Below are 17125 nucleotides of genomic sequence, written 5' to 3' on the forward strand. Positions count from 1 at the left end.
AACATAATACATTTTGTAATGCTAATAAGCCAGGGAGATGGCTGGCTTATCAATTAAGGAAGAAACAGAAGTTGAGAATTATAGATAAAATAAATTACAATGGCAAAGTGGTTTTTCAGAAAGAATTGATTAAAAAATCATTTTTAGATTATTACACAAAATTATATATGGGCAAGAAGGTACAGAGTTCAGATATAGATAAATACTTACAAGATGCTCATTTTCCTAAGCTAACAAATGATCAGAGACAAGAGATTAATGGATTTATTACTTCAGAGGAAATTATTACAGCAATTAAACAATTAAAAGCAGGCAAAGCACCTGGCACTGATGGATTGACATCAATTTATTATAAACTTTTGATTGATGAGATGATAGAACCTTTAAAGGAACTTTTTAATAATATATTACAGGGTTTAGAGACTCCCCCATCTTGGGGTAGGGCTTTTATATCCTTGATCCCAAAAGAGGATCAAGATCTTACTTTACCAAAAAATTATAGACCTATATCTCTTTTGAATGTAGATTATAAATTTTTTTCAAAAATCCTAACTAATAGACTTATGATTGTATTGAATCAAGTGATACATATGGATCAAACAGGTTTTATAACTGGAAGATATATGAAGAATAATGTTAGACAAATTATTAATTTAATAGAATATTTGGACAAAAATAATCAGATTTCTGCAGGATTGATTTTTTTAGACACTGAGAAAGCCTTTGATCAGTTAAATTGGCAATTTATGTTAAGACTGGTTGAAGAAATGAACTTTGGAGATAAAATCTTACAGGCTTTTCGAGGTATTTATCAAAGACAATCAGCACAACTTATAGTTAATGGAGGTTTATCTGAGGTATTTCAAATTGAAAAGGGGACTAGACAGGGTTGCCCATTATCTCCTTTGTTGTTTGTTTTAACATTGGAAATTTTGTTGATTAAAATTCGTGAATCACCCAAAATAAAGGGAATAGAGATTAATAAGAATGATTATAAACTAAGGGCTTTTGCAGATGACTTGGTTGTTACTTTGTCTCAACCAACTCATTCTGTAGTGGAGTTGTTACAATTGACAAATCAATTTGGACAAGTTTCCGGTTTTAAAGTTAATAATAATAAAACTAAAATATTACCAAAAAATATGACTAATTTGGATAAGGATACCTTGGTTAGATTGACAGGTTTTGAAGTTGAAAAAAAGGTTAAATATTTGGGGGTATTTTTATCTGCTTCTAATGTAAAATTGTATAAAAATAATTATGAAAAGTTGTGGTTTAAAATACAGAAGGATTTGAATGATTGGAAAAAATTGCAATTATCTTTGTTGGGGAGAATTGCTGCGGCTAAAATGAATGTTTTGCCAAAGTTTCTTTTTTTGTTTCAAATGATACCTATTTTAAAGAAAGAGGTAAACCTAGAAGAATGGCAGAAAGGTATTAATAAATTTATCTGGGCGGGGAAAAAACCAAGAGTAAAACTTAAAATTATACAAGATGTTCGAGAGAGAGGTGGACTCAAGGTACCGAATTTGAAACTGTATTATGATGCGGTGGTTTTAACACTGATTAGTGATTGGATTAATTTAACAAATGTAAATATACTCCTTTTGGAGGGATGGGATTTATTATATGGATGGCATGCCTATTTAATATATAATAAAAAGGTGGATAGGGTTTTTAAGTCTCATATTTTAAGAATTTCTTTATTGCGAGTTTGGAAGAAATATTACAGAACAGATTCTAGAATTCCATTGCGGGCAATTCCAGGGCATGCAGTAGAAGGAATAAGAAAAGGAGTGAAGATGGACAGTATTTCTTATAAACAATTACTTAATTGGGAGGGAAAAATTGGCAATTAAAATCTATGGAAGAATTATTACAAGAAAATATTAATTATTCTTGGTTTCAGTATAGACAATTATTAGAAAGGTGGAGGATAGATCAAAAAGTGGGTTTGATCAGGGAGGATGTGAATCTGTTGAAAGAAATTAAAGACCGAAGTCGAACTCATATAAAAAGAATTTATGGTGTTTTAGTGGAATTGGATTCAGAAACAGAATTAGTTAAAGATTGTATGGTTAAATGGGCTCAAAATTTTGAAGAGCCGATTTTATTAGATACATGGGAGACAATTTGGGTGAGGAATGTTAAATTTACGCAAGCTCAAAATTTACAAGAAAATTTTTATAAAATGTTTTATAGGTGGCACCTTGATCCACAAAAGATGTCTCGTATGTATCCAAATCTGCAGCCTAAATGTTGGAGATGTGGTTGTTTGGATGCAACGTATTATCATATTTGGTGGTCATGTAAAAATATAAAGGCTTTTTGGATTAAGATTTGGTGGAATATTCAAAAAAATTTTAAGAGAAGGATAAAATTTACACCACAATTGTTTTTGTTAGGCATTATTGTTGATTGTGATGATAAAGAAATTATTTTAATGTTGAATTTAATTACAGCGGCAAGGCCGCTGATAGGGTAATACTGGAAGAAGGAGTTTTTGCCTACTTTAGAGGAATGGTTTCTTAAAGTTTCTTATTTATCTGAAATGGCAAAAATTTCGCCTTATTTGAAAGATCAATCGCAAGAGAAATATTTTTTGGCGTGGAAAAGATGGGTGAATTTTATACAGCATAAATATGAGATTAAAAAGTATTATTTAGCTTTTGAATAATTTATGTTTAAGGTAACGATTAGAACTGTTGTTTTGTTTTGTTTTTATATATTGGAGTTAAAGTATTTAAAATTTTGTTCTTTGAATGTATTTACAATTGTTTGATGTTTATTTAAGTTGTAAGGTTTTTTCTAGTTTTTATTAACCCTGTATTCAGCTCTGGGAAGGAGGGGGGAGGATGATGGGGGGCTTGGGGGGTGGGAAAGGGGGATTATTTTATTGTAAAACTTTAAAAATTTTCAATAAAAAAAGAGCTTCTTCCCATGAGGATGGTATTTTTTAGCCTTTATTAAAATCTCATTAAATAGTTCCAATAATATTGGGCTTAAAAATTGTTGTACATTTTTACAGGTAAACCATCTGGCCCTGGGGCTTTGTTATTTTTTTGTTTCTTGATTGTTTTTTTGTTTGTTTGTTTGTTTCTTGATTGCCCCCGAGAGCTCTAAGGGTGTTTTCTCTTTGTTCAACAGATTTTTAAACTCTTCTGGCACTTTTGGTAAATCTGCTCTTTGTAAATACTTTAGAATATCATCATTATTTCTCCATTCATCATCTTTGTATAAGTTCTTACAGAACTCATATGCCACTAATTTCTTTCCTTCATTCTGGTATACCATATCACCTTCTGCATTATAAAGTTTACTAATCCTTTGTTTATTATTATGTTTTTTTTATTTTGTAGGCCAGCCATCTCCCCGGTTTACTAGCGTTTTCAAAGAAATATTTTTAGTACGTTTTATCTACTGTCCTAATTCTTCCTTCCCAATGATATTCATCTTATGTTTAATTAGATCTATCGTTTCAAATCACGTCTTTGTGGTTCCTTTTGTAAATTTTCCTTGGCTCTACTTAATTCTTCTTCTAAATTTCTTTGTTGTTGTGTTTTAATTTTGTTTTCCCTGGCCATATAAGAGATCACAACCTCTCTCATATAAGCTTTGGCTATATCCCATAAATTTTGGGAATTTGTATCTTCCTTTTTATTTGTCTTAAAAAACAGGTCCATTTGTTCTTCCAATTTCATTTTGAGTTTTTTTTTCCACATGTAATATATCCTTTTTTGTTAACAGCAGTTTGTAACAGTACTCTTCTATTCTTTACATTTCCCCCCTCTTTCTTCTTTGAAATATTTGTCCTTATTGCCCCATTGTTTCTTATTTACATTTTCCTTCTTTCATATTCTACTACTTACTAGGAATCCAGCATTATTCATTGTAGTAACACTCATATATTTTATAAGACTCGACTGGAATTCCATCTAAGCATGGTGTTCATACAAATATTCTCATATTATTTAGTGCATATACTGTTTTTACTCTAATACTATTTCCAACATTAAAATTCACCCCTTTTCATCCAAGTATATTTATTTAATTTTATTTTTCTTTGACATATATAATAATTCCTCCTTTCTTGTTTTATGCTAATATTGTGTATAATGTTTCTAAATTTTACTTTCTCTAGTAATTTTCTATAATCCTATTTTATGTAAACTTCCTAAAGATACATCACATCTACATCCAATTTCCTTAAATTGTTAAACATCTAAACTCTTTTTCTTGATATATTTAATCCATTAATATTTATAGAAAAGAGCTTAATTACGTCTCCCATTTTTAACTTGATCTATTTTTTTGTTTTTATTTTGTTTTATACTTCTTGTCTCTATAAGTCTTCCTTTTGCTTCTCTTTCTAACCTTTCTCTTTCTTGTAACTTTTGTATTTCTCGCTCTTGATCAACTTCCTCTAATAGATCTTCATCATAACTTTTATTCTCCGGCTCTTCCCTACTTTCTTGTTCTTCTCCTTGTGAAAAGTAACTCTCATAAAAGTCCTGTGCTTTCTCAAGTGTATCTATCTTGTATTTTTTCTCCTGCCAAGTTAAAAGTATGCCTTCAAGTATTAACCAACAAAACCTGACTTTATATTTAATTAATTGAGTCATTAAAAATTGGTATTCTTGTCTCTGATTTCGTATACTACGTGGTATTTGTTTTAATACAATTATTTCTTTACCCTTATACATTATTGATTCGTCTCTTGTTTTTATATATATTTCATCCCTTATTGATCTTCTAGTAAACCTTATATGAACCTCTCTTGCCAATCTATTCCTTCGTGCATAATTTGTGTATACTCTATATGTTTCATCCATGTCTCTTTTTACTTCCAATTTTTCTTTGCCTAAAATCACCGCCAAAATCTCTGCCATCTTTTCTCCCAAATCTTCCTCCTTTTCCTCAACAATATTTTGAAATCTTAAACAAAATGAAGCTTTGTTCATTTCCAGAAAAGCAATAGATTCAGTCAACTCCCTATTTGCTTGATCAGATTTCTGTATCATCCCTTCTATTTTACTATCAACAAGCTCCATTTTTGTTTCAACTTTTTGAATTCTTTGTTCATTTTCCATCGTTTGTTATATATTACCTATCTTATCATTCATATTTTTAATTTCATCTCCCATTTTTCCAATATCATTTTTAATTTCTTTATGATGTATTTTCATTTCTTCATGATTATTTGCTATTGCCTCTTGGGTCATCATCATTGTTTCTTGAATCGTTTGTAGTGTTATCTGCAAACTCTGTGGGTTCATTGCCAATTCTACTTTTTCTTTTTCTTTCCCCAACATAATTCTTTGGCCTGAAGGAGAGGCCATTGTATTTGTGGGATTTGTAACTGGTTTTTTGCTAACTTTAGCTGTAGTTACAGTATTTGTCATTTTTATAACTTGAATAATATTTCTCCACTTTTGCATAAAGAATATATATAATACTTCTAACTATAAATCAATATATATGACTATAATATCATTGTATAACATTAACCTTAACAACTAAAATTACAAGTAAAGTTGTACCTTTCATTTTGAATTTTTTATGTTTTAGAATTGCTCTTTTCAGGGTCCATCTCCTCATTCTTTTTTGCCCTTTCCATCTAATTCTAATTGGATTGTGGTCAGCCCAGGAGTTCGTATCAATTACAATATCCTCTACCTCCAAATTTAAATCTGCTTTACCTGGAGAGAGAGGAATTTAGGGAAAAAACAGTTTACATACTACTCAAGACATCACCAATCATGGTCCAGAATTGATATGGTGTGATTTTGAAAATACTTATGGGCTCTGTTTTTCCCATACCATAAGAAAGCGTGCCACCCCAATTTTAAATCATGTCCCTCTAACTACAACAACCTTTTGTTTCTAAGCATTATTCATTCTTTCACCATGTTAAAACAGATGCTTGATAATACAACGCCCATTCTGGCAGCCCAAATCCTCCATTTTCCTTAGCATCTTGTAATGTTTTCACCTTAATTCTAGCTTTCTTCCCCTGCCAAATGAAGTTCAAAATTAATGAATTTAAATCTTGAAAAAAAAATTTCTCAAGTTTTATCAGAATTGCTTGAAATAGAAATAAAATCTTCGGCAGTACATTCATTTTTACTGTAGCAATTCTTCCTAATATTGACAACTGCAGATTTTTCCATCTTTCCAAATCTAGCTTTATTTGTTTCAATATTTTGTATAATTGCCTTCTTTTATTGATGAGCATTTGGCTGAAAGATGAATACCTAGGTATTTAACTTTTTTCACTATCTGTACCTCTGTTTTCTCTAGCATTTGCCTTTTTTGTTTATCTGTGAGGTTCTTAACTATTACTTTAGTTTTTTTCTTTATTTATTTTCAATCCTGCCATTTCTCCATACTTTTCTATTTTTCCCCATAGCTTAGGAATCATCTCTATAGGTTCTTTCAAGATAAATACTAGATCATCGGCAAATGCTTGTAACTTATATGTTTCATCTTTTATCTTCAATCCTTTGATTTCTATGTCCTGTCTAATCCTTCTATTTAACACTTCCAAAGTAAAGATAAATAATAATGGAGATAGTGGACACCCTTGCCTCGTGCCTTTTTTTATCTCAAAGCTCTCAGTGTAGTCTCCATTCACTATAATTTTTGCTGTCTGATTGCTATATATTGTTTTTATCATATTTGTAAAGTTCTTTCCAAAGTCCATTGTTTGTAGTTGCTGAATCATGAATTGCCAAGAAACATTATCAAACGCCTTTTGAGCATCTAAAAATACTAATGCTAATTATTTCCCTGAATGTAATTCATAATATTCTAATATGTCCATTTTCACTCTTAAATTGTTTTTAATTTGTCTCTTTGGTAGGAAGCCATTTTGATCTGGATGTATGAATTCAACTAAGTATTTTTTCAATCTCTCTGCCATTATTGAAGTAAAAATTTTATAATCCATATTAAGTAATGAAATCAGTCTATAGTTCTTAATATACATCAAGTCTGAATCTTTTTTTGGTATCAAAGTAATATTTGCTTCTATCCATGTGTTTGGAAGTTTAGCCTCTAACAATAGTCCATTACAAACATCTTTCAGTGGTTCGCTTAATGTCTTGTAAATTTTTTATAAAGTTCTGCTGGGAGCCCATCTGGGCCCGGTGTTTTCCCATTTTTTTATAGCCTCTGATATCTCCACCATTGTTTTTCTTTCTTCTAATATAGTTTTAAATGTCTCTGGAATTTTTGGCAATTTACTTTCTTCTAAGTATTGAGCAGTTCTCTCTCTTAAAATCTCCTCTTTATCATACAATTCCTTATAGTATTCCTTAATTATCTTTTTTATTTCTTCATTTTTGAATTGTAAACAACCTTTCCCATCTACTAAGTTATGTATTATTTTCTTCTCTTTCTGTTTTTTAAGCTTATAAGCTAGCCATCTTCCTGGCTTATTGGCATTTTCAAAAAAGTTTTGTTTTGCTCTCTTTATCTGTTCCACCAATTTTTCTGAGTCCAACAAATTTAGCTTGTGTTTTATTATTTCCATTTCTCTTTTCAAGGTCTTTTTCTGTGGGTTTTTTTTGTAATTCTATCTCTAATTTTCTGAATTTTGCTTTTAATGATGAATATTGCTGTCTTCTCTGTTTATTTTCCTTTGCCATATACGTTATAGCTATGCCTCTAAAATACGCTTTGGCTGTGTCCCATAGATTTTGTAGTGATGTATCTTCTTCTTTATTTTCTTTAAAGAAGAATTTCATTTCTCTTTTCACTAACTCTATGAATTCTTTGTCTTTTAGTATGTATTGGTTTAAAGTCCATCTTGGGGTTTTTTTGTATTCCTTTCCATGTCACTTTTAGAGGATTATGGTCTGCCCATGTACCTATTTCTATCTCGATTTCCTGTATATCCATCCTCAATTCAGAAGTCATCCAAATCATATCAATTCTTGACCAGGATTTGTGACTATTTGAGTAAAAAGTGTATTGTTGGTTTTGTGGATTAATTTCTCTCCAGACATCTTGTATCCCAATTTCCTCTGCCATATCAAAGAATGTCTTGGATAGTCTTCTTCTTACGGGTTTTCCTGTTTTGTTACTTTTATAATCCACTGTTCTGTCTACTATCGCATTAAAGTCCCCTATTAAACAAATATTTTTGTATTCCATTTTTATTAGTTTCCTGTGTAATCTTTGATGAAATTGTTCTTCATTGTTATTTGGGGCATAGATTGCTACTAACAGTATTTGTTTTTGATGTAGATATATGTCAACCATTGCAATTCTTCCTTCTTCATCTGAGTATACTAATTTAGAGTCTATTGTCTCTTTAACATATACGGCAACCCCTCCTTTTTTGTTGTGCTGATGTGTAATAAAGCTTCCCCATTTTTGGGTATTCCAATAGTTTATAATGTTGTTTTTTATGTGTGTCTTTTGTAAACAGATTATATCTGTGTTTAATTTCTGGAGTTTCCTAAAAATTTAGTCCATTTACGTTTACTGAAAAAAATCCATTTTTTTTCTCCATTTCCATTTCCATTATTTATATTTTGGTCTAGTCGATCTTGTAGTCCTTTGGCAGTTCCTTCCCCTTCACCCTTTTGTTCGTCTTTCTCCTTCTGTTGTTCTGCTTGTGCCGTTGCTCCTTGGGCCATCTCTCCCGTTTGCTTATCCCCTTGTTGTTGGTACAGTTCTTCATCCAAAGTTGCTCTGTTTCTTACTTCGAAGTCCTCTGCTTTCCAAATTGAATCCAGTTGGTGTCTTGTATTATTCCAGTTTATTAGAATGCCTTCCGGCATTAGCCATCTAAAATTTATGGCAATCAACTTTGTAGTTAGAAAATGGTAGTGTCTCTGAGTATCCCTTACTCTCTTGGGTATCTGCTTTAGGACCACAATTTAGTTATTTTTGTATTGTAATGGTTCCTCTCTCACTTTTCTCAGTACTTCATCTCTTGTTGATTTCTTCATGAATCTCACATGTACTTCTCTTGGTAGTCCATTTTTTCTTGCATAGCTTGAATTCATACGGAATATCTGATCCATCTCATTTTGCATACTGCTCTATCTGTACTTAAGAGTTCTGCCAATAACTCAATAATCACCATTTCTATGTTTTCTTCACTATCTTCAGGAATATTCAATTTAGGAATATTCAACATTCAAATAATGTTCCACTTTTCCCATTTCTACCATTGCCATAGCCCGCTCTAGCTCTTGATTTGTTTGTTCTAATTCTTCATTTTTTTGTAATAACATTTCCACCTTTTTATCAATATCCTCAGTTTTATTTTCCATTTCCTGGATTTTCTGTTCATTTTTAATGATCTTTTGATTTTGGGCTTCAGATTGTGCCTTTATATCCAGAATTTTTTCACTTACTTTCTACTTTGTGTCTGTCCATGATTTTTCTGCATCATTTCTTGAATGAGTTTTAATGAGGCCTGCATTTCGTCTTGAGCAGTGCTTGCTTTCTCATGTTGTAGCGTTGTACCAACAGAACTCTGAGTTATTGGACTAGCTTGTCCAACAGAGGGCACTGAAGAGGTTTTCTTTGCAAGTCTGGAAATATTGGATGTACTCATTTGTGGCTCACAGTCTTAAACTAATATCCAAAGTGTAAACAGGAGTCAGCTGTTGTAAGGCAAGTCCACCTCCTCCAGTCACGTCTTAAATCTAAAATGTTCTTTTTTTCCAGATAGTGTCTATTTGGTTTTGTCCAGCATCAACAAGTATAGCTATAGACAGTCTTTTCACTTGTAATCTCAAACCAAGGCACTATTTTGTTCTCAGGATTTTCCAAGGTCATTTGTAATATAAACTTCTTTTTTCTTTTTATTTCTTGTTTTTCACCACTAGATGTCCTCCTCGGCTTATTTATCAGTCTCCAATACTCCAATATTCATGAACAGCTTCCCCTTTTGTAATGATAAACTGCCTCTTTTGAATAGTCTCTCTGGGGATCTTTACTCTTTCAGCTTCTCCCCTTCACGGTCTCAACATTTTCAATCACAAGGAGAAGGCTTCAGCTCACCCAGACTCAGCTCGTTGTTGAAGATCAGCTGTTTTGCATAGCTTCCCTTCTGGCTGGAGACAACTTGGGCTGCCTCGGCTCTCCTGGCAGCCTTTCTTCCGCCCCTTTAGAGGGGGCTCCAGTTTGCCCAGATTGGTTGCCACCAGATCCAAGCTCCTGAAGTATCCCTCTTTCTTCGTTGGCCCTCCAGGGCAACTTTCCATCCCTTTAAGGGATGCTGGGCAAAGTAAAACCAGACTGAGAAGCTGGAGTTCCAGCCTCTTATGTCTGTCTCATTCTCTGCCAAACCAGAAGGCCTTCTTTTTCTTCTTCCTCTTCCTCTTCCTCTTCTCCCTCTCCTTCTCCTTCTCCTTCTCCCTCTCCTTCTCCTTCTTCTCAAACTTTAAACTGCCACAATGAAGCCACCTTCTTGGCTTTGTCATTGGCCAAAAATAAGTCATTATCAGTACATGTTTCTGACAGTAGCTGACATATCAGCAGATGGGCTGGGCTCTGTTTCTCTCCATGTTCACATAATATATTGTTCTCCACTAAGACTCTCCACTGTAGCACATTGGTTTTACATTTAGGCACTCCAATTCTCATCCTATTCAGCAACCTCCAAGTAGTATAAGGGAGGTCAAATCCTTTAGCCATATCCTCCTTTTGTCAACACTGTGACAATTAAGAATTTGCAGCCATTTTGCTTTTGCTTTCCTTGTGCTTTTTCTGTTGTTTGGGACTCTCAGATGTAGAAGGGGGAGGGGGAAATGCTTGAGCATTTTCAGTTAGCCTAAACAATTACAGCTGGGTGAGCTTCAAGGTCAATTCTAGATAAAGTTTTGGCAGGCTGAAAAGTGGGGAGGAGAACCTGCATTTTAGATTAATTGGTGAATGTGATTTATGACAGCCTTTCTGGGATGGGAATTGCAACATTACATTGTATGGGGGGGAGGGAACTTTAGTCTTGGGTTCGACTGTACTTTGTTTCCTGAATAAAATGTTCTTTAAGGAAGAAATCTTTGCCTTGGAGTTCTTTTAATTGGCTTCATCTTGAACTAGATAATTCAATGGGTCCTAAGGCTACATAACCTTCTCTCTCTTGTATTGTATATATTTTAAAAAAATGAGGATTTCCAGTGACATCATTGCTTGTAGACCCTGGGGAACGATTGTCCATTCCCAGGGTCCGAAATTCCTTTGCTGGCGGGCCCATCTGGGCTGAATGCCATCCTGGAGGGGTGGCCACCGAGGGGTGAACTTTTGAGGAACTGAAGCCAGTGGTAGCCAGCTTTCCGAACTCAAAATAGTTCCTGGAACCAGCGGAATAAAGGCAGAGTGCTTCCACACTTGCCACCATCATCAGCAGATCGTTGGAGATGGAAAACAGCTGATTCGGAAAGCTAGCTGCCAGTCCGGGTGAGACGATGGTTTTGTTTGTGAAAATTGGACTATTTTGAAATAAATTGCCTGCCTTTAAATCGAAGCTGAAAGCTTAAGGGAGGAAGGAGGTGGGATTTTTGCTTCCCCATCCCTGTGAAGCAGCGGTTTAAGTGATACTAAAAAAATTTTTTTCTATTGAAGCTTAATTGAAGAAATTATTTTGTCTTACTTTAGAAGGGAAAGAAAGACATTTTAATAGTTCAATTGGGGAAAGCCACCCTAATTGCTTGCTTTTTAGAACTCTAATACTGTTTATCTACTTTTGGAATTTTTTTTCTTTTCTCTTTCTCCCCATTCAAATGGCTGGGAAGAGAGACAGCCTCCCCCTGGTGGTTACTTTGTAACTTTCCTCTCTTTTTTGGTAACTTTGTGTATTCAGCTGTTCTATTTGGCTCAATGCCCAGACACTTGGCTGTATGCCCAGACATTCTTATCTCTCTTAGAGGTTTCTAAGAGAGACTGTTTTTTCTTTGTGTCTGGCTTCCCTTTTTGACTTGCTGTATACCTTCCACAATAAGGAAAATTATAAAAGAAGACTTCTAAGTCTGTAATTGGATTACAAATTGGACATTGTTTTTTTTTCCTTTTCCTGTTTTGCTTTTTGGATACAAATATACCTCCATCTCCTCTTGTGTTTTTTTTAATCTTATTTTTCTCTAGAGATCCTGCTTTTTCTTCTATTATTATTTTTCTTTTTAATTACCTTTGCATTGGACTCTTGTATTTTTTTTTGCCTCCCTCTTGCCTTAAATTACATTTGGCCTTGTCTCCTGATAATAGGAGGGCACTGGATTATAATTTTTTTTCTGGGTTACTTGCTGGATTATAATTGCCATCGGGCTTTTTACTGGATTACAAATAAATACAATAATTAGAAGATGTGTCTCAAACTTGGCGAAAGGGGTAAGGAAGGGTTCCTCGGCCCCTGTCTAATTTTGGTGAGCCTAGCCCACAGGTCGGCAACCTGCGGCTCCGGAGCCGCATGCGGCTCTTTGAGCCTTCCCCTATGGCTCCCAGCCTCCTCTGCCTTTGCAGAGAGAGACAGAGACAGAGAGGCAATTGCACTTCCCTGCTTCTCTCTCTGTGTGTGTGTCTGGGTGTGTGTGTGTGTGTGTGTGTGTGTTTTGTGTGTGTGTGTGTGTGTGTGTGTGTGTGTGTATGTGTGTAAAAGAGAGTGCACTCACAGTGTTCTCCGAGGAGCTGAAAAGCTTTCTGGGCGGAGCTCCTCCCTTTGCTGCGTCTCTGAAGGAAGCAGGAAGCAGGAAGGGCAGGAGAGAGCTAGCTAGCCCAGCTAGGCTGACTCAGGAATTCTGGGAGTTGAAGTCCATGAGTTATAAAAGAGATGAGGTTGCCTACCCCGGAGGTTGTTGGACAACAGCTTGTAGCTTGCCAGGTGAGCAGCAGATAGGAGGGGGGGAGAAAGAGATAGAGAGAAAGAGAGAGAGAGTGGGGGAGGAGGAGTGGCAGACCAAGGGCAGATAGAGAGGGAGGGAGAGAGAGACCCTTTTGACATCTAAAATGAAGATAACACTGCATATATCCTTTTTTTTACCTCTGTGTGTATGTAATTTTATTCTCTTAAAGCATTCTCTTGGTGATCATTGTTTTAATAGTATGGATATTCCCAAGAGTCATATTTTTACTTTTATTTTTAATGTGTATATGTGTGTGTGTGTGTGTGTGTGTGTGTGTGTGTGTGTGTGTGTATACACATATACACATACTCATACACACACACATACACACACCTATAATAAAGGTAAAAAAGGATATATGCAGTGTTATCTTCATTTTAGATATCAAAAGGGTTTTGTGGCTCCCAGTGTTTTGTTTTTGGTGGGAAACGGGTCCAAGTGGCTCTTTGAGTGTTTTGGGTTGCCTACCCCTGGCCTAGCCCCTCAAAAATCGATTACAATATTCTTACAACAGGAATTCCAACAAAACGACACCCAAGCTATACTCCAGGCAATTGTAGATTCTAAAATGGAAATGAAAAAAGATCTGGAAAAAAATATGAAGATTTGAAAAATGATTTACTCAAGATGAATCAAAAAATGGAAGCCTTCCAACAGGCAATGACAGATACTCAACTAAGAATGCAAAAAATAGAAGATAAGTCAGTGGTGGTTGATCAGAAATTAGAAGCTTTGCAAGATAAAAATCAGAGATTGGTGCAATCTAACGCGGAACTGGAGGACAACATGGTTGTCATGGAGATGGAAAGGGGATCATACTTGTTAAGATTCCAAAATATGATAAAAGAGAAGGATGAAAACCTGTTAGAACTGATGAGTGAGCTATTGATGGAACTACTTGGAATGGAAATGGATCAAATGAAAGGAGAATTGTATCAGGTCTTCAGAGTAAATTCAAATTATGCAAGAAGAAATAGAGTCCCTAGGGAGATTCATGTCAGATTCCTTAAAAGAGCCTTACAAGATGAGATCTTGAGAGCAGTAAGGGATCAACCATTGAAATATAAAGAAAAAGAACTGGTAGTTCTTAAACAGATTCCTAGAAGAATAAGAAAAGCTCAAAGAGAATATCAATTTTTAACAAGGAAATTAACAGAGGAGTGAATTTTAGATGGTTGGTCCCAGAAGGATTATTAATCTTTTGGGACTCGAAAAGATATAGACTGGATACTCCATTTCAAGCAGAGGAATTTTTCAACAAGCATAGAGCTTTTCTGGAAAAAGGCGATGTTGCGCCTAAGAAACCAGAGGAAACAATTGCTGCAGAAACATCAAAGCAAATGGAGGAGGAAGTACCTAAAAAGACTCAACTAGAGGAAGATATTAGACCCAAAGATCAGAGACAGATAAGCTCTCCTAGGAAACTGAGGTCTCGATATAATTGAAATCATGGAGGAAACTGGAATTCTTTCAATAAACATAAATGGTTTCAACTCACCATCAAAAAGGAGTAAAACATTTCATAGGCTACAAAAGTTGAAAATGGACATAATTTGTCTTCAAGAGACACATATTAAGAGACAACACTTTAGTATTTTAGAACAACCAAAATTAGGTAAACTTTATTTTTCTTTGGCATCACAAAAGAAAAGAGGGATAGCCTCTATATAAAAGAAAAGATGAACCCAAAACAAATTTATGTTGATGAAGAGGGAAGAATATTAATGATGGAAATTACATGGAACCAAAAACAAATATTGATGATTGCAATATATGCTCCCAACGAGAAACAAGAGCATTTTTTCAGCAATTATATGATAAACTAGTGGATTTAAATTATCATAATCTTTGTATACTTGGAGACTTTAATGCAATTGCTGATGCAGTATGAAACTACAAAAGCCACAAACAAGGAAAAAAAGGGAGAAATATTTTACCTAAGCCCTTCTTAAAAATGAAAGATGAACTCTGTATATAGGATATATGGAGAGAGATGAACCCAGAAAAAGCACAATACATTTTTTACTCAAATAGGCATAAATCATGGTCAAGAATTGACATGATATGGACTTCTTATGATTTGAAGACTATAATACAAGAGGTTGAAATAGAACCAAGTATTTGGGCAGACCATAATTCAATTAAAATGACTTGGAAAGGATTTAGGAAAAAGCTAAGATGGTCACTGAATAAATCTATACTGAAAAAAAATAATTTTTACAATTAGTAACAAAAGAAATGGACTTTTTTAAAAAAAATCAATAAAAAAGAAGAAACCTCTATTCAAAATGTATGGGATACAGCAAAAGCATATTTTAGAGGTCTGGCTATAACTTATGTTGCTAAAAAAAATAAAGAAAAGAAACAAACACAACGTAGATTGAAAGAACAACTTAGCAATTTGGGAATCTGAGTTATGAATCGATCCACAAAAGAAAAATTTGAAGACACAAATGGAACTAATAAACACAAACTAAACCTACTTGAGATGGATATAATGGCACAACAGATTAAACGAGCTAAACAGATTTTTTTTGAAAATTCCAATAAACCGGGAAGATGGCTTGCATACAGATTGAAAAAAGAAAGAGAAAAAAGATTAACAAGTAAGTTACAAGACTCAAAAGGCGAGTTACATTGCCATAATGAAGCAATGAAAAAAATCATTAAGGCTTACTGTGAGACACTTTATAAGGTGGAGGCGGTGTCCAAAGAGGCAATTCAGGATTATCTAAAAGACACAAATCTTCCAAAGGTCCCTGAGAACATGCGACAGAGGTTAAATGAGAAGATATCAATGATGGAGATTTCAGAGGCAATAAAAAGGCAAAAGAAAGATAAAACACTGGGACCTGATGGACTCCCTGCAGAATTCTATGTAGCCTTACAAGGTATTCTAACTCCAATTTTGAAAGACTTGTGTAATGAAACCTTTAGAGAGACAAAAATACCAAATTCATGGACTGAAGCTAATATTACTTTGATACCCAAAGAAGATACTGATCTTACACAAATCAAAAACTATAGACCAATATCGCTACTAAACGTGGATTATAAAATCTTTGCTTCAATAATGGCAGAAAGAATGAATTTTGGGGGGGCTGAATTTATTCACTCAGACCAAAATGGCTTTTTGCCTAAAACACAGATAAAAAACAACTTAAGAATTATTTTAAATGTTTTGGAATATTATGAAAATCATCCAGGGAATCAGATGGCACTCATATTTCTTGATGCACAAAAAGCTTTTGACAATTTAAATTGGCAATTTATGTTTCAACAGTTACAGGAAATGGATTTTGGTAAAAACTTTATAAAAGCGATTCAAGCAATTTATAAGAAACAAATAGCAAGAATACTCTTAAACAGAGATTATATAGATGGATTTGACATCAAAAAAGGTACCAGACAGGGATGCCCATTGTCTCCTTTGTTATGTATTCTTACATTGGAGGGGTTGGCTAGAAATATCAGACAGGATACAGAAATTAAAGGATTGGAGATTAAAGATCAGAAATACAAACTACAGGCCTTTGCGGACGATTTGGTTTTTATTTTAGAGGAACCACTGGAAACAGCTGTCATACTTTTGCCGAAAATTGAGAAATTTGGAGAAGTGGCTGGACTGAAAATAAATAGGGAAAAGACTAAAGTATTAACAAAAAATCTAACAGATAAACAGAAAATTCAACTTGCCAAAAAGACAAATCTTCAAATAGTTAAAAAGTTAAATATTTAGGTATTCACTTAACAGCAAAATATATAACATCAAAAGAGAATAACTATGAGAGATTAATGAAACAAATAAAAATAGATTTGGAAAAGTAGGGAAATCTTCAACTATCACTGTTAGGAAGAATAGCGACTGTCAAGATGAACATTCTACCAAAGCTAATTTTTCTATTTCAAACAGTTCCCATTAAATTAAGCAAGAAATTTTTTGATGATTTAAATGCAATAATATTAAGATTTATATGGCAAAAAAGAAAGCAAGAATTAAAAGTAAACTGTTACAAGACTCTAAAGATAGAGGGGGCTTTGGACTCCCAGAGACTTTAGTACCAAGCAGCCATTTTGCTCTGGCTTAAAGAATGGATTACATTGAGAAACAAATGACTTCTTTATTTAGAGGGACATGATCTCCAACTAGGTTGGCACATTTTTATAAGGTACGAGAAAACTAAAGCACATAAATAGTTTCAAAATCATGCCATAAGAAACGTATTGCTTTCAGAATGGGAGAGAATTAAACACAAAATGTATAC

This window comes from Crotalus tigris, unplaced genomic scaffold (genome assembly GCF_016545835.1).
Source record: "Crotalus tigris isolate CLP2741 ecotype Arizona unplaced genomic scaffold, ASM1654583v1 scf7180000017600.4437325, whole genome shotgun sequence".
In the NCBI taxonomy this organism is placed as follows: Eukaryota; Metazoa; Chordata; class Lepidosauria; order Squamata; family Viperidae; genus Crotalus; species Crotalus tigris.